The sequence below is a fragment of the Erpetoichthys calabaricus genome, chromosome 2 (genome assembly GCF_900747795.2).
Source record: "Erpetoichthys calabaricus chromosome 2, fErpCal1.3, whole genome shotgun sequence".
Taxonomy (NCBI): domain Eukaryota; kingdom Metazoa; phylum Chordata; class Cladistia; order Polypteriformes; family Polypteridae; genus Erpetoichthys; species Erpetoichthys calabaricus.
In genome coordinates this window covers 54,815,247-54,834,424 of record NC_041395.2, presented here as the reverse complement: position 1 = coordinate 54,834,424, position 19,178 = coordinate 54,815,247, and the positions used below count along the sequence as shown (strand labels likewise).

Sequence of the window (19,178 nt, the reverse complement as noted above, 5' to 3'; positions counted from 1 at the left end):
CCAAGAATGGATAAACGGTTTCACAGTAGACTAAACTTGTTGCTTGTTTCTGAAAAAGTTAACAAAGCAACACCAGAAAGTAAAGCATGAGCAGTACCACAGTGCTTCTCAGTGTGGAAGTGGATTTGTCTCTCAAATGAGTATTTCAAAATGTTGTGTTTGTTTTACCTTGGAAAAAAAGGCTTTTTTTCTATAGCATATTTTCTTTCAGTGCCATTTGTCTTTTAGTATCTGAGAAATTTCAAAACTCTGGTGAAAACAATGTACAAATTATAACATTCTTTTTTGCATCTAAGCAAACTGCTAAACTATATGAAAAAATTTTCATAAAGATTCAATTAAATTCTTTATTGTCATGTGTAGAAGAACAAGTACCATGTACAATGAAATGCTTGCTTGCATGTGCCCCCGCAGACAGTGAACATAGACAAAAGAAAATACGCACAATAAATAAATGAATATAAATAAGTAAATAAATAAAACCAAAATCCTAGGAAAAATAGAGACAGTGACAGAAGTATATGTGCAGGTAGCAGTGGAGGTGACACAAGGTTACTGATTGTCCTGATTGCAGTTGGGTAGAAACTGTTCCTGAACCTGGAGGTGCCCGTCCGATTCACCGAAGTGACAGTGCAGGGTGGCTGGGGTCCCGCCTGATACGGTTCACTTTCCTGAGACAGCGTGTAGTGTGGATGTCATGGATTACAGGGAGCTGTGTGCCCATCATCTGCTGTGCTGTATTCACCACACACTGCAGAGCTCTGCAGCCCTGAACTGAGCAGTTGCTGTACCAGGAGGTGATGCATCCTGTCAGGATGGATTCCACAGTACACCTGTAGAATCTGCACAGGGTTGTGGGGGACATCCGGGCCTTACACAGTCTCCTGAGTAAGTAGGGGCATTGTTGGGCTTTCTTGACTACTGCCGCAGTATGACTTGACCATTTAAGGTCATCAGTGAGGGTGACTCCGAGGAACCTAAAGCTGCTGACCTGCTCCACAGCCTCACCTCCGATGTAGACGGGGCTGTGCTCCATTGCCTGTTTGCGGAAATCCACAATCATCTCCTTAGTTTTGCTAACGTTGAGGGTGAGGTTGTTGTCCTGACACCATTCTGCCAGGAGTCCGACTTCCTCCCTGTAGGCCGTCTCATCGTCCTCGCTGATCAGACCTATTATAGTGGTATCATCAGCAAACTTGGATGGATGGTACTTAGCTACGCAGTCATGGGAGTAGAGAGAGTAAAGCAGGGGCCTTAGCACGCTGCCCTGCGGGGTGCCAGTGTTGATGGTGATGAGGGAGGAGGTTTTTCCTCCAATACGCACTTCCTGAGGTCTGCCGGTGAGGAAGTCCAGTACCCAGTTGCACAGTGTAGAGCTAAGCCCCAGATCCAGGAGTTTAGCGATGAGCTGGGATGGAATGACGGTGTTAAATGCAGAGCTGTAGTCCACAAACAGCAGATGGATGGATAGATAATGATATTATGCTATATCAATATATCAGAGTTAAACTAGAAGCACTCTATATCATATTTTGATTTTTAAATTTGAATTTATATAAGAAGGGACTAATGTTGAGCATGCAAAAGGGGCTATGTTTAAAAAAAAAGTCCATTCATTGTTTAAACCTGCTTAATTTCCTTTTTTTTTTTTTCGTCACAGTAGTTTGATCCTAACCTGGCAACACCACACTCACAGCAGTAGCCAGGCCAGGATGGAGTGAACTATCTATAATTAAGGCGCACTCATTCACACACTCACCCATACCAAGCCGATCAACCAGACCGGCATGTGTTTCTGATGAAATTCCCTGAATGCACAACTTTACAAACTTCTGTAATATCTAAGATTTGCCCTTGTCAATTTTTATTCTACTCTTCTAAACATTTTGTAATACCCGTTCACTAACACTAACATTTGACTTACAGTAAATAAAACAACACACTTACCTGATATTTCTAAGTAAAATCATTTGAGGTTCTGATGTGCGTCATGCTTTCCTTTCATGCAAATCATTATTTTTTTTTTCAAAGCTGAAGAAATTATTAATAGTGGCCAGATCCCAGTTTATGTTTCTCAGGCCCATTGTATCACAGGAAGAAATTGGGGGGTCAAAGGTGCAAAGAATCTCCTATTTTTCAAAAATAAGACTTTTGTCATAGATGTCAAAACTCTGCATGGTCACTACTAGGGTTCAGTTCATTAGTGATTTTTTTTGCCAAATGGCTATGCGAAATACAACTTCTAAGACATACAATTTCAGTTTAACCAGCTCTCTATCATTTTCTAAATTATTTCTGCCTTCAGTTCTGGTCAGCTGTGAAAGCTTCTGTTATGTTCTTACATTCAATGCTTCTCTCTTACTCTTTATATACCCTTTTAATCAATAAAGTGACCCCTATTTCCAGTCAGGTTCCACTTCTATCACTTGCTCCTTATTGCATGCCTTCTTGATTACTTTAATATGATGTGATCTTGTCCTCAGTCATGTAGTATACCAGGGCGGCACGGTGGCGCAGTGGGTAGCGCTGCTGCCTCACAGTTGGGAGATCTGGGGACCCGGGTTCGCTTCCCGGGTCCTCCCTGCGTGGAGTTTGCATGTTCTCCCCGTGTCTGCGTGGATTTCCTCCGGGCGCTCCGGTTTCCTCCCACAGTCCAAAGACATGCAGTTTAGGTGGATTGGCAATTCTAAATTGGCCCTAGTGTGTGCTTGGTGTGTGGGTGTGTTTGTGTGTGTCCTGCGGTGGGTTGGCACCCTGCCCAGGATTGTTTCCTGCCTTGTGCCCTGTGTTGGCTGGGATTGGCTCCAGCAGACCCCCGTGACCCTGTGTTCGGATTCAGCGGGTTGGAAAATGGATGGATGGATGTAGTATACCAATATATTTACAAATCTACCTCCCCCTATCCAAAAACTCTTAATTATCAGAATTCCCAGTTTCAGACTGTGTGTTGATTAACTTCCTTAAAAGGTACAACATGGGGTTGACCATTGATTATAACTGACAATTCTGTGCACATTTTAGCACTCCTCTCTGGATTTATTTTTGTTTTATGTCTGTCAACTTATAGTCGAAGTAGTAGTTGTAGTAGTAGTAGTAGTAATAGCATTATTGTTAACAGTGTTATCATGTGTACACTATAACTTCTAATAATTTTTCTACAACCGAATATATTTGTTTGGCTTCATGTCTCTTTTTTAACTGTATACAGTGGATATGCCAGGAAAAAGAAAATAAACACCCCAGGTCCTTTGAAACAATAACACTCTAGTACTGTAAATGTTATATTTGTAATTTATTTCACCTGAAGGCTGTTTTTAGATAGATAGATAGATAGATAGATAGATAGATAGATAGATAGATAGATAGATAGATAGATAGATAGATAGATAGAATATGAAAAGTGTAAATTATGCTAATGGTCATTCTAGACTAAAGAAGAACAATTTTATCATTTTAATTATATTTTAATGCATGTATGCATTTTCTTAAAAGGTTTATTGGTTTGTTTATTTGGTTATGCATTTGTATTGCTCAAACTTTGCTCTGTGCCACCTGCAACTTAGAGTACATTATACTACAGAAAGCATTAATTACACATAAAGCATTAAATCTTACATGTGTTCATGGAGTGAGTTAGTCCAAATTATGAATGCGTTCTGAGTTCCCTTCATTTGTTTTTTATGTATGAGAAATGTGGGCTTCTTTTCACCTAAAATGTTTTTTTGATTATCCACTCGTGTTGTGGTGCTGTGTTGCGCCATCTCTCCAGTCTGATATTATCACTTTCACTTATGACAAAATGACCTCCTGCAAATTCTTCACTTGATTCTAGCAAGGCACAAAACATCACAGTTGTATATATTTTGTCAGCCTACTTTTCCTGTAAGACTGATGATCCCCACGCACTGTATTTGACCAGTGGAAATGCTGTCCTCAATAAACTGAAGTTTTTCAAAGGCAGGAAAAATAAAATTATGTGTAAAGATGTGAAATCTTACAGTGTATATTGTCCTATACTGCATGAAATCTTTTTTTGCACTACAAGGTTATCATTTACAGTCAGCTACATAAGAAGCATCAGGATCTTCACAAATCTTTCCATATTGTTTTTCATTAACTCAGCATTGCCGGCTGCTGTGTAAACTTTTATAACTGTAATAAGATTGTCTTCATTTATAGGACCTGGTCAAACCTGTCGGTCAAACGACAGAAATTTTTTGCAGGCATTTTAATGGAGAAAATGGTACCATTATGTCAGTGCACAGATATTCACAATTTAATAGAGAAAGCCTGTTAAACAGCACAATACAGAAAACACTATGAATTCTGGAAGGCATTTTTAGATATTTTTTTAGAAAACATAATGAAAATGGAATAGTGCTAAAAACATCTCAGTCATTCTAAAACAATGTCACAATCTGCATTCTGAGAAACGTGAACTTTAATAGTTAGTGAGGCTTATCATTATAATGCTCACTTGGTTCCAAGCTAGAAAGTCCACAAGCAGAAAGCTCCTAAAGATGATTATCCTAGCCTTATATATTTTTTTATTAATTAGTTTGCCAGACTTACTTCTACATAAAGTTTGCATGTAGACACACCGAGACAGCAAGCAGCTTGACGTATTTCTTCATTATGAGTTTCCTTCGGTTTTAGTCAAGCATTCACACATCCATTTTCTATACCTCTTTAGGATCGGGGTGTGGGGCAGGGGAGATTTGAAGCCAACCCCAAATGCATTGCATCTAAATTGGAGAACAGTGGTGGAAAGGGAGCCATTCCATTGGAGGGCATAGAAATACACACACACAGGCACTGGGTCATTTTAGAGTTGGGTGTGGGATGGATGGTTAAAACAAGTAGAGAAGAGCACTGGGAGAAAGTGCAAACTCAATTTGAACTGTGTCTCTTAGAGCTATATGGCAGCAGCACCTCTGTGACGCCCATATTTCAAACAGTAGAGGCTAAATAAAAACGTAAGGAATAAGAAATAAGGTTCAAATTTTAAAAAGTAATAACGTGTATAATATTTATTTTACAAATAAAAGGATTCTAGGTGACTGATAACAAAAAGGCAGTGATCAGGCCATTGTTTGAACCCAGTCTATTGGAGCTGTATTGCAGCAATGCCACTGTGATGCCCATAAGTAAAACAAAGTATCTACTCAAAGTCAGAAGGTTAAATAAGGTTCAAATGCAAAAAAAAGTAACAAGAAGTGTATCATATTTTTTGCAAATTAAACCATTACCAAACATACATCAACAAATAACTATATTTCATACAAATTATATCAGCATGTGATTTAAACAAACCTGGCATGGCTAAGTTTATTATTGCTAGAACAGAGTCTGTCTTACATTTAGTAACCCTTCCTCTTGTCTGTTATTCTTATATAATGATATCCAATGATTCTTCCAAAGATTATCATATATATAAGAACAGTCCTGTCAGGTAAATGGAGGTAGGGATATTCTTGTATTGAGGTAGAATGCGCATCTCTTTAAGTGTACTGTCACAACCACCATCGAGTGTGCCTGGAAGTGCATGGCTCAGTGTCAGTCAACGCCTTACTAAATCCTCTTTTTCCCACCAAAGCCTTGCCTGTCCTTTATATCGTTTATGCTGTTATTATGTTATTTTCCCTGAACATATCCCTTAATATCTAATATTGAAACATTAATAGTATAGACTTTTTCTGTAACTTTGTAATAAGGAATAGATGAGGTGGTCACATTACTGCATGTACCTCATTTGCAACAGCCACTGTTAATTTTGTGTTGCAACTTCAATTTAAAGTTTTTGATTGTGAATACATCACCTGCTACTGCTGACTCGGGTAGCCTTCTGATACTCAGTGCAGTGATTGGAGTCATTTGGTTGAGGTCAATGAAGAGATCTTTGATTCACTGATTCTTTAATTTGCTTCACTCAGTAGCAAAAAGTTTTATTCCAGTCCTACCACCAACCCCACCAGCATCTCACAGTACTAAATGACCAAATAAAAAAAAGAGGATCAAAGAACCTTCTGATCTCTGAAACAACAAATACGTTTGTGATAAATATTTTATTTTACTTTAAAAAAACCACATATGATAACATACTGTCTGTTCTGTGACCTGCATGCACAGTATACTCTAGGACTAGCAGTACAGGGAGTTGTCTTACTTATGGTTTAGTCAGAGCAACCTAAGTGAGAAGGTTACTCAGAAGTGGTATATTGTCTGACATGTTCACTTTGGCCTACTACTGCCACTTCATTTTCACAAACACCTTAGTGCTCTCTGTGTTGCTCACTGTATTTGTTAATGGTGTTTCTTCTTGTATGGCATGTGTAACACCTTATTCAATGTTTTGTCAGCTGCATTTCACAATCGTGATTGGTTTAAGCAAGGTTTTAAAAAAAATGGGACTGGTCTGATGCACCCAGCTTAAGAAAGATGTAAATACAGTCTGTAGCTACCTATTGTTTACCATTGTTAACAACAGCTGTGATTGAACAAGTGGCATAAACGAACCCCAGACATGATGACACAGAGTCCCTGGTTCAAATAAAGGATAGTTTATTAAACACACCTCCACAAAGCTGCAAAAACACAAGCACAGGATCTCTGTCTCTATCTCCACAATTTATCTCTCCTTTCACCAGTACACACTGCCCTCCTCCAGTTGAGTGTTGCTCCACATCCTCCCAGCTCCGACTCTCCTGGACAAGAAAGTGCAGTCCCTTTTATTAAGAACCCAGGAGTACTTCTGGAGCCAGTGCCACTGCCCAATGGCAGTACTTTGGGGTCATACGGAAGTCTAATTTATTAGGGAGCTTATCTCCCTGCAGCATCCCCAGAAGGGCTATGTTGCCAGACTACATCTCCCTGCATTCCCTGCTGGTTCCCAAATAGGCACCATTAAGGAGGGCTGCTGCCATCTAGCATCCTGGGGGAATAACACATCCCCTGCAGCGTCTTTCACAACTAATGGGCTGTCCGTCCATCCCTTCTGGACATCTTTCCTGGGTCTGGTTTCTTACTCTCCCCTGACCAGGGATGCCCATCCAATCCATGTGGCACTGACACAGCTTAATCCAATTATGGGTTGCAAGGGGCCAGAACCTACCCTGACAGCACTGAGTGCAGAGCAACAAACAACCTTGGGGTCTCATTTACAAAACTTTGCATGTGAAAATATGCATATGCCAAAAAACAGGAAAATGCATATGCAAAAAAAAAAAACCTTGGGGTAAAAAGTCTGGTCTTGATGCTGACAGCGTTAACAATTTTCAGCCTTTCCCTCACTTAGCTTTTCTGTCAAAAGTTCTTGAACATGTTGTAGCCTACCAACTCACCAATTACTTAACTTCTAATAAACTGATGGAACCCTTTCAGTCTGATTTCAGGGCATAGCACAGCTGTTTCAGGTAACCAATGATTTGCTTATCGCAGCAGACTCTGAACCAACCAGCATATTAGTTTTGTTAGATCTTAATGCAGCATTTGACAGTCAGACATGACATTCTGCTGTCCAGAATGGAGAACATGCTGGGTATCTCTGGCACTGCCCTGCAGTGGTTCAAGTCCTATCTGACTAATAGGCAAGAGTTTGTTAGTCTTGGCAACAGCAGATCCAGCTCAGCGCCAGTCATACAAGGAGTTCCTCAGGGCTCTGTCCTCGGCCCTCTGCTGTTCTGTATCAATATGCTTCCCCTTGGCCATATCATTTGTAGCTATGGACTGGGTTATGATTTTTATGCAGATGATACTCAACTGTTTTTCAATGTTAAAAGTGAAACTTCATCAGGACTTTCTCAGATCACAACTTGCCTCGGTGAAATTAAAACCTGGATGGCGCAGAACTCTTTAAAATGAAATTGCAACAAAACAGAACTCCTGCAAGTTGGCACTAAAACGCTAATTAAGAAAATGAGCTTCTTCTCAGTCACTCTAATGCAAAGAATCTTAGTCATTTTTGTTTCTTCCCTTTCTAATTTCACGCATATAATCCACAATAACAAATTTTCCTACTTTCACCTTTGTAACATGTCCCGTGTTCGCTCATTCGTCTCATTTTCTAATGCTGAGAAACTTGCACATGCTTTTATCTCGTCCCACATCTATTATTGTAACTCCCTACTGGCTTCTAATCTTGTATCACAGCTCCAGCCTGATTCAAAACTCTACCACAAGAGTCCTTAGATGAACCAGCAACAGCGAACACAAGACACCCATCCTGCTTCACCTTCACTGGCTCCCTGTGTCTTATAGGATTGAATTCTATTATTAACCTACAAAGCTTTAAATGGCCTCACACCGGACTACATTAGTGACTTTCTCCATCATTATGCTCTTGTTTGCCCACTAAGGTCCTCTGATTCTGGCAATCTTGTTGTGCTCCACACTAACCTGCACTCTATGGGTGACAGAGCCTTTAGCTGTATAGCGCCCAGACTTTGGAATGACCTCCCGAAATTAATTAGATCGGCTGACTCCATTCATTCTTTTGAAAGGCAACTTAAAACTCATCTGTTCAGGAAGGCATTTAACTTAACCTGACATTCTGCCCCTTCTTTTAGTTTACCTCTCTGTCCAGATGCTGTGTGTGTGTTATATCACAAATGATTTGCTAAGCTTTTCTTTTAGTTTTGAATTTAGTATTTTACCCTGGTTTATTGTCTTTTATTGTATTTAATGCTTTGTATATAGTTTATCTATCTGTTTTACTGTTCTATTCAGGAAACATTTGTGTCCAATGTTTCTTTATGAGACTCTGCGAAGTGCCTTGAGCATGGGAAAAGCGCTATACAGAATAAATAAAATGTAGTATTATTATTATTATTAAGCACTTTTATACAAAATTTACCCTTTTTAAATAACAATCGTCATATAGCAAAGCTTTTGCAATTATGATGCTGCACACCTTCATTGGTTCTTTGAGCAGCCTCCCAGCATCTGAGCACTCAAGAGCATCACAGAGGCTCTCCTTTAGGGGTCAGGGAAAGGTGTAACGAGCCATCATCTGAGCAGATAGCCACTTTCACCTGATAATGACATGACTGCTGTTCCAATGAATAGTATAGTGCATATGAAACACTGAAGTATCAGACAGTTACATTATGAACAAACCAGCCATAACGTACAGCAACTATCATCAAGTCATCTGCCTACGCTGCTTTGCTTCAAAATAAATGAGCCATGTGTCGACCCAGTCCACCAATGCATGACATTCGCCAGTCTCATGCTGTCATCACATATGACTTGCGTTTTAATGGAATATATCTGCTTACAGTTAACGGAAGCAGCATCTTCAGTCTTGCTAGGTGACCTTATTGCAATTTAAGTGCAGTCAATTGCCCCGATTAACATTAGGAAAAACAGAAACTGCTTTGAATTGCCATTTTTTGTCGGTCCGTACACCCACATCATACAGAAACTGAATGTAGTTTCTCGTCGGGTGGTTTATGGCTTGCAGCACAGAATGCAAGATGGACTTGAACCTTATCTGAGATATTCCTAATCTGTCACCCAGTTCCTTCTGGTAGGTGCCTTTTTTCATAAAGCCAACTATTGTTAAAACTTTTGTATGAACAGGCATAGCCCGGTCACCAAGCTTAGGGTCCTGCATCTAAACACATCATTGAGCAGCTGAATGTTTAACTTCCTTTCAGTCAGACCCCATATGATTTGAGATTTTTAACTTCCTTTCAGGCAGACCCCATATGATTTGAGATTTTTAACTTCCTTTCAGGCAGACCCCATATGATTTGAGTGGGTGTCCTCACATAATCATCCCTAACACTCCACACAGGTGCTCCACAGCTCCCAGGTGGAAAGTTTCACAACCTTGGTGTCCACACGACAGAGGACCTATCCTGGTAGAAACGCAGAGACACCTTCATAAAGAAGACATGCCAATGTGTTTACCACCTCAGATGCTTCAGTGATTTCAGGCAGCCCCCACAATTATTAATGCATTTTTATACATCCACCATTGAAAGTATCCTGACAGGAAGTATTACAGTAATCCCTCCTCCATCGCGGGGGTTGCGTTCCAGAGCCACCCGCGAAATAAGAAAATCCGCGAAGTAAAAACCATATGTCTATATGGTTATTTTTATATTGTCATGCTTGGGTCACAGATTTGTGCAGAAACACAGGAGGTTGTAGAGAGACAGGAACGTTATTCAAACACTGCAAACAAACATTTGTCTCTTTTTCAAAAGTTTAAACTGTGCTCCATGACAAGACAGAGATGACAGTTCTGTCTCACAATTAAAAGAATGCAAACATATCTTCCTCTTCAAAGGAGTGCGCATCAGGAGCACAGACGGTCAGAAACAGAGAGGAAAGCAAACAAATCAATAGGGCTGTTTGGCTTTTAAGTATGCGAAGCACCGCCGGTACAAAGCTGTTGAAGGCCGCAGTTCACACCCCCTCCGTCAGGAGCAGGGAGAGAGAGAGACAGAGGGAGATAGAGAGAGACAGAGAACAACAAACAGTCAAAAATCAATACGTGCCCTTTGAGCTTTTAAGTATGTGAAGCACCGTGCAGCATGTCGCTTCACGAAGCAGCTGCACACAGAAGGTAGCAACATGAAGATAATCTTTCAGCATTTTTAGACGAGCGTCCGTATCATCTAGGTGTGCGAACAGCCCCCCTGCTCACACCCCCTACGTCAGGATCAGAGAAAGTCAGCGCAAGAGAAAGAGAGAAAAGTAAGTTGGGTAGCTTCTCAGCCATCTGCCAATAGCGTCCCTTGTATGAAATCAACTGGGCAAACCAACTGAGGAAGCATGTACCAGAAATTAAAAGACCCATTGTCCTCAGAAATCCGCGAACCAGCAAAAAATCCGCGATATATATTTAAATATGCTTACATATAAAATCCGCGATAGAGTGAAGCCGCGAAAGGCGAAGCGCGATATAGCAAGGGATCACTGTACTGCCTGGTTTGGGAACAGCACTCATTAGGACCACAAGGCTGTACAGAGAGTGGTGCAATCAGCTGAACACATCACTGAGTGTGCACTCCCATATTTGAGGACATCTACTCCAAGTGATGTCGGACCAGGGCTAAGAAAATTATCAATGGTTCCAGCCATCACAACAATGTCCTCTTTTCTGTATTATGGTCAGTTAAACGATACCACTTTCTAAAGACCAGTTCAGAGAGACTGAGCAGGAGCTTCTGTCCATAGTCCATATGATCCTTGAATAAGGAAAGTGTCGAGGACTGCATGATGCATTATTGTTAACTCCCTTATATTATGTTATTTATTTACTGTAGTTATTCTTTATTATTTATCACATTTAAAATTCTATTACTGATTTTTGATATTTATGAAGTCATGTATTATTGTTATTGGTCCTTTTTATATTCTTTCTGAAAGGCAGTCATTAAAGTTCAGCAACTAAGCAAATCATTACATATTGTACTGCATTTATAATGTGTATGTGACAAATCAAATTTGATTTGATTTTTTTTGGTCAGTCTGTCTTTCTAAAGCTGGGCTCAGCTCTGCACATTATTCCAAGAAAATGGCTCTTTGGAGCCAGTTTGGCTCATAAGCTAGTCATCATCATGAGCAAAAAAATAACTGCTGGTGCCTCAAAACCTGTTCCTTTTGTATATGACCATTTGCTTAGTCTTCAAGAAGCTCCAAGCAAGTCATATATTGTCAAACCATTAGACAATAAAAAGACTTTAGAGAATGATATTTATAGTTTTCTGTATGCAGGAAGTGAATTACACCTGTTTGTACTTAATGCAGTTATTGGCAAAAAGGGATTGCATTGATTTATAATCCTGTGAAGTGACAACTGGTAGATGATATAAACTGCCGGACTTATAAAGTTCTTCATTGCAAATTAGCAGTATTGGCCCTTTTAAAAGGCAATTACAATAGAATCTATACATCTTTTTCATTACATCTGAGGTTTGATTTATTTGGCACATCAAAGCACATTATAATGAGTCAATGATATTAATTATTAAAAGTGTGAGTCTTCATTTAGCTGGTTTGGCTGCATTTCCCTACTTCATGAAAGGTGTTATCATTTCCCACTTTTAGAGTTGCCTTAAATTCAGGCAAGTTCTTCTTTCCTGTTTTATACATCCCAACTTCTGGATGAAAAGTTGCATGTACAGGCAGTCCCCTGGTTACGTACGAGATAGGGACTGTAGGTTTGTACTTAAGTTGAATTTATATGTAAGTCGGAACAGGTACATTATTTTAATAAATGCTGTTTTTGACCGACTGTAACCAAGTGTTTTGCCAATGAATGATAGAGTTTCACCTCTTTCTGACCTTTTTATTACTTCTACTTTATTTTCAATGGTGATGGTTTTTCTCTTCTTTACTGTATCACCAGCACTTGCATCAGATTTGTGTTTCATAGACGTTCTTGAAGGGTGAAGACAAAAGGTTAAGATGAGCTCTTCTGCACAGCACTGTACACGTTATCACACCAGGAAGGCACCAGTCGTCAACATGTCTGATGTACTGACAAGAGACAACTTCCTGCTATGTGCGTAACAGTACAAGCAGGCTTGCTATTGAGAATGAATGGGGGTGGTGAGGGGCGGTTCTTCACCAGCCCACCTCACAGTCACCTCCACTACAGTATGCTGTAGAACGAACACGGTGCGGCCAAAGGCGAGTAGTGAATCGCCCAACCCCAATTCAACAGGCAGCCATCCGAGGCACACTACAATGCTACCCCTGCCTCCCCGTTCAGCCACAACTGGGTCACCGCTTGCAGTATTACCAGTCGTTTGTGCTGGGCGGACAGTGAAATGCCCCACTCCGCTCCATCCAGCCTGCGTCCAGTCAGGAGCAGTAGCTGCTGCGGCGTAGTGGGTGGGCAGTGAACCATCGTCCTGCACACGAGCGATAGCTGTGGCCCCGGTGACTATGGACCACGGGTCACCGCTTGCCGCCGGGAGCCGCCCGAGGGACACTACACTGTGCGAGCAGCGAAATTGCCTCCCTCCAGCCACCGCTTGCAGCATCCCCAGGCCGACGATGACGGAGCGGCAGTTACTGAGGTGTATGCGTTGCAGCTGCTTCCTCGTTCGTAAGTCGTAGGTCGGATATCCGTAACCTGGGGACTACCTGTATACATTTTCAGACTGTCTTTGTGCATACAGAAATTTTTAAAATCCAACCCCAGGAGGGGACACGAGTCCATCACAAGGGATAATAACTCATGGATCAAAGTACACTAAAATTCCATACATGTATTAGTTCAAGCAGTGTATCATTTCAAAGACCTCTTACTGAACATTAGTTGTATATTATAAATGTTGAGATTCCTATTATATCCTGCCTAAGATTCTTATTATGTTTTTGCTTTAAAATCTCCTGCCTCTTTCATGACCATTCACCTAAACTGCAACAGTATTGTTATAATTGAAACTATAAAATATCCTCTTAATATCCTCCTGTCCTAACACTGACTACTTGATGTCAGCATTTCCCCTCCAGCTACTAAAAAATGTGTCCAGGAGATAAACACCATGTTGCTAATGTTTAGGACATACTGTTCTCATTACAAATAGAGTCAAGGAAAATGCTAAAATGATGATTTTTGTGAAAGCTGCTCTTTCATTCTTAAATGGTTACGGGTGAATAAGATAAGTTACAGTCAAGTTTTGAACACAAGCTTTTACATTTGGAAGATTACTTTGGCACTATTTATTAATAAGTAATAACACTATAAATAATAACACTACTAATTATTTCAGCATCTCCTTTACAGCATCTACAGTAGAAAACTGTTGCTTACAAATGCGTTATTTTATTTCATTTTATTTTATTTTGATATGATTAACAGTTTCTAAAGGCATGTAATAAAAAGTGAATGTATTTAACAGTGTACAATAATGAATTACTTTCATTGCAGATGAAAGCAATATACCCTCTGCTGTGTTCCTTGTGACAGTACAGCACAGCATAGATCAGCAGGATAAGCCAGACGTGTGAGTCAGTTGTCTGAGTTAACTATCATCTTGATGAGGTCACCTAGGATTGAGACTATAACAAATCTAGGCTTTAGAGTGGCTTAACGAGTGCCTAGTGCCCATATTACTATTGCTGCGAGAATTTAACTTCTTAAGAGGAAGTAGAACTATTGACATTACAGCTTGAGTGTGTGTTAAGAGAGGCAGGATAACAAGTAATGATGCCAGGCCTAAATTCTGCTATGACCCTGATTAAATACTTCAACTAACTTCTGAACATATAAGGAGATGATAAATTAAGCAGGGGGAAGTGATGGGGATTTGGTCCAGTGGTACAGCCTAACATTCCAGATTGGTCTGAGCAGTTTTTGGTGTTTTCATTAGATTCGCAGATACCCTGACAGATTTCTGTAAATATTCCATTTTCTTAATGTGCACATTCCCTTATTCTGATTACATTTTTCAAAATGTCAAAAACTTAAGCTATCCTTTTGAGGATATATATTTTTTGAGGCAATATGATTGACGTAGTGGTTAGCACTGTTGCCTCACAGTTCCAAAAATTTGTGTTAAAACTTGGAATGGTCATTTTGTTTCTGAAGTTTGTGTGTTTTCCCCATTCTCTGTCGGGTTTCTCCAGGTACTCTAGTTTCCTTCCTCATCAAGTGTGCAATAGGTGACTATAAGGTGGATCTGCACAATTGAGTGTGGGAGTTTCTAATAGCGTGCCCTGCGATTTACTAACACCCAGTCTTGGTTCTTGCTTTGCAGTTGATGTTGCTACGATTGACTCCAGCTGCAAGCAAGCCTGTAAAGGAAATAGCACGTAGGATTGATAGATGGGTGGAAAGCTTTTTTCATCGGCCACAGCAAAAAATAAGTATATTGGATGGGGCCAACTAATGTAGCACTAACTTAGCATTACCAATCAAAATAACATTTTATTTTAATAAAATGGAGTTACATGTTTTAATACATTCACGTTTGTCATGAAGTTGAAGAACAATGGCATGTTGCGCATTATTTGGAAGTGCAAATATGAATTGCTATGTGTGTGTGACTGTTCTATTGTTTTGTAGTTTATGGTGGCATTATCTTTGTATTACTCTACATTTTATTCATTTAAACTATATATTTAGGGAGAAAACAAGTAGATCATTTTACCTTGGGCACTCCTTATCCTCACTTCCACAAACAAATATTCTGCAAGTATCTTTGTATGGTCTTTTGACTTAATATCTTGAAAAAGATCCTTGAAATGGCTAATTTGTGTTTTCTTTTGAATAAATGCAGTTTCATTCATTCTGGATTCCCGCTGCACTAGAGAGTGATGGGTTGCTTGTTAGCTGGACATTGAAGTAAGAATTTTAGCGCATTTTGTACATGTGACAATTGTACTATTACAACTATTACTGCTGCTGCTGTTAGTAATGATTTTTGCTAAAATTATTTTTCTACACCTTCTTTTTCCAATATGGGGTTAAAGGAGGCCAAACCATATCCTAAAGGTGTCAGGTACAAGCTGGCTACCAAGACTTGGTTAAGAACAGCAGTCTATCCCAGGGTACATTCACTCACACACCCAGTCACAGATCAACATAGCTTATTATTAGACCAGTAGTGGCGCACTGCATGATAACGTGCAGTGAATACACTTGACTTGAGCATTCCTACTTTTCATCCTCTTTCTCTGTACATTTAGCATTCGTTTGCTCAGAGGTTGATGTGCTTGCTGCATCCTGAGCAGTTCTTGTTTTCTCCATCCTAGCGACCCGCTTCTTCTTTTCTTTTGTTGGCATCTCTTCGCATTAAAACTGTTTAAGTCAGTGTTTGTGTTGCAATTAGTTAGTACATTTTCTTTAATTTTTCACTTAAGCTTTCACTTAAGTCTTTAATCTGCCTTAAGAATGATTTAAGATATGAAGATGTCGGGGAAGTGACGGCGAAGGGATGAGAACGGTGCCCGTACACATGTGCCACACGGCCGCCCTGCTGGCTGTTGCTGAGAGTTGATTCTACAATAAAATAAAAATAAAAAGAGGAATAACCTTGGAGGTCAATCATCACCCTGAAAGCGGATAGTAGATGTCACATATTATATGTGTACCAAATTTCAGGTCAATAGTTCTAACGTTTTGCGAGCTACAGGTGATTTAAAATCCTGGACAGACAAACAAACAGCCACGGAAGGACTGAAAGTTCTCTCACATAATTAAACTTGTATTGTGTATTCAGAGCACAAGTTATGAGGATTTCATTTTTGTGGCCTTGAGGTTACTCAGTTAAAGTGGAAGATGTATGTGGTCCTTCAGACACTGGAAGCTCAACGGTAGTTTGAAGGGGCTGATGGGTTGAAACTACAGGTATACATAGACTAGGAGATCCTGTAAGCTGGATAATGTAGGCAGTTATGCTCTATAGTCATGTGAATAAAGTTGAATTGTGTCACAATTTTCTTGCGATGTTTTAGTGAGTGCAAGGTGTACAGCTGTGACCCACAAAGATAGCATATGTAATTTGCAAAATGTGTTTTACATTAGTACATTGATCATGCTGCATAATGATAAAATCTATACCAGGTCATTTCCAAAGGGACCATATTTCAGAACTGGGGACACCTAATCTCAGCAGTAAGGGACTTCTTTTTTCCTCACATATGGAAAGATGATTTAAAATGGTAGTAGAGCAATGCAACCTACATATGCCCTGTAATGCCACAGTCAACCATAAAGCTGATAAGGCACATCCACTTTAACTTCCGAAACCAAAGTGATATTTCATAAATATGTACTATATTGAATATTTGTTTTTTTAATTTCACATTTTCAAACATCACCATTCAATGGTGTTCCTTTAATTAGGACAGAAAAAATAAACCGCCTTTGGAAATAAAAAAAGAACTACTCTTTTTAGCATGCTTTGATAATCCAACAGCTTTTAGCAGCTTAAATGATTCTTCGGTGGTACCAGTTAGGGATTTTTTGGAAGACATGAATGAAATAAACAGATGGAATGGCAGGTGTACGGAAAATGGAGCAGTTTCAGATTATGAAATTGTCCCATCATTAGCTCTGGTTATTGTAGGACAAGATCCAATATTATAGTTTTATTTTCTTAAGGTATGGCACGCAGATGCAATTATATTTTAAACTAAGTTTCAGACATTCATTGTCAAGGCTCAGTGCAGTTCTTATTTAGTCATATTTTTTTCGTGATTGTCTACATGGCAAAGTTTTTGGAATAGTCATACTAGTTAAAGAAATACAAAAATGCAAAACAAATTAAGATGAATATGTTAATTAAAACTTGTATAAATTTACAATGGGTGACTTGTTTAGGAGGGGCGATGAAAACCTAGGTGTGTACTACCATTCAGAAAAAGTTTACCAAACTGTGGATTTCTTTGTTGTGTTTTAACTAGCACAGATTCCAGCACTGGTGTGCCACGCTTGGTTTCTGGGAGGCCACAGGGAGAGCACTTTCTTTGTTTGTTTTTTATGCCATCCAGATTTTTAATTTGAAGAAAATTGTTAATATTTTTAGAAAACATGGTTTACAGGTGCTGATGGCTACCCTGTAGAATTTTATAAGAAATTCTCCACTCAGCTACCTCCCCTCTTATTTGCAACATTTAAAGAAGCTAGAGACAATAAAATTCTACCTCAAACGTTTCGCCAAACATTAATCACCATCTTTCCTAAACAAAATAAGGACTTATTACAATGTGCATCATACAGACCAATTTCACTTCTGAATAATGATGTTAAGATACTCTGAAAAATCCTAGCTAGAAGGATGGAGAAAGTGCTGCCTTCGGTAATATCAGAAGATCAAACTGAATTTATTAAAGGCAGACACTTAGCTTTCAATCTTCGACGCCTGTTAAATGTTATATATTCACCAGCAAAGTCAAACACCCCAGAGTATGATATTATCGTTGGATGCAGAAAAAGCATTTGACATGATTGAATGGAACTACCTTTTCACTACATTAGAGAAATTTGGGTTTGGCCCGAACATTTGTGCATGGATCAAACTACTGTATACCAATCCAGAAGCTTCATTTTGTATTAACAACATTTGTTCAGACTACTTTGAACTAGAACGTGGTACCAGACAAGGATACCCCTTGTCACCACTGCTATTTGCAATCGCCATTGAACCACTGGCAGTGCACTGTCGAAATGCTTATCAGATAAAGTGGATTATCAGAGAAGAATTTCAACAGAAAATTTCTCTCAATGCAGATGATATGGTTTTGTATATATCAGACCCACAAAATACTGTGCCTGCAGTCTTAACAGCACTAACAGAATTTCAAAATATCTCTGGTCTCAGAATTAATTTGAATAAAAGTGTGCTCTTTCCAGTGAATTCTCAAGAATACAATATTAGATTGGGCACCTTCCCTTTTATTGTTGCAGATCAGTTTAAATACCTAGGGGTAAATATCACAAGTAAACATAAAGCTCTTTATCAACAAAATTTTGCCATCTGTATGGAAAAAATTAAGCAAGACTTGCATAGATGTTCAACCCTTCATCTCACTCTAGCTGGAAGAATTAATTGTTAAGATGAATATCCTCCCTAAGCTTCTCTTTTTATTTCAAAACATTCCAGTATTCATCAATAAATAATTTTTTAAGCAATTAGATTCAACCATAACCTCATGTATTTGGAACTCAAAACATCCATGTATCCAAAGAGCAACTCTACAAAGACCTAAGGCAGAAGGTGGCATGGCTCTACCTAACTTTCAGTTTTATTACTGGGCAGCAAACATAGAAGCTATAAAAACCTGGACACAAATAGATGAACATACACAGGCTTGGTCAGCAATAGAAATAAAATCCTGCAGTACTTTATATTCCCTGCTTTGTGCCCCAATAAATGCATGGTATCGTCAATATACTAATAACCCAATTGTGCTTCACTCACTCAGAATATGGAACCAATGTAGGAAGCATTTTAAGATGGAGAATCTTTTATCTGTGGCACCTCTGCATGAGAACCACCTTTTCAACCCTCGCAAACATATGCAGTTTTTAATATCTGGAAAACATTTGGGATTAAATTGCTTAGAGATCTTTATATAGGCAACATCTTTGCACCCTATGAACAATTACATTCCAAATTTAACTTTCCAGCAACACATTTCTTTCACTATCTTCAAATTAGAAACTTTGTTAAACAGAACCTGCCCAATTTTCCTCATCTTGCACCCTC

General features: G+C 39.3%; 1 protein-coding gene across 1 annotated transcript in view; it reads left to right on the top strand.

Moving 5' to 3' along the window:
- Window positions 1–19,178, top strand: part of shank2b (SH3 and multiple ankyrin repeat domains 2b) — a 971,122-nt gene that overhangs the window by 624,420 nt on the left and 327,524 nt on the right. The window lies entirely within an intron of this gene.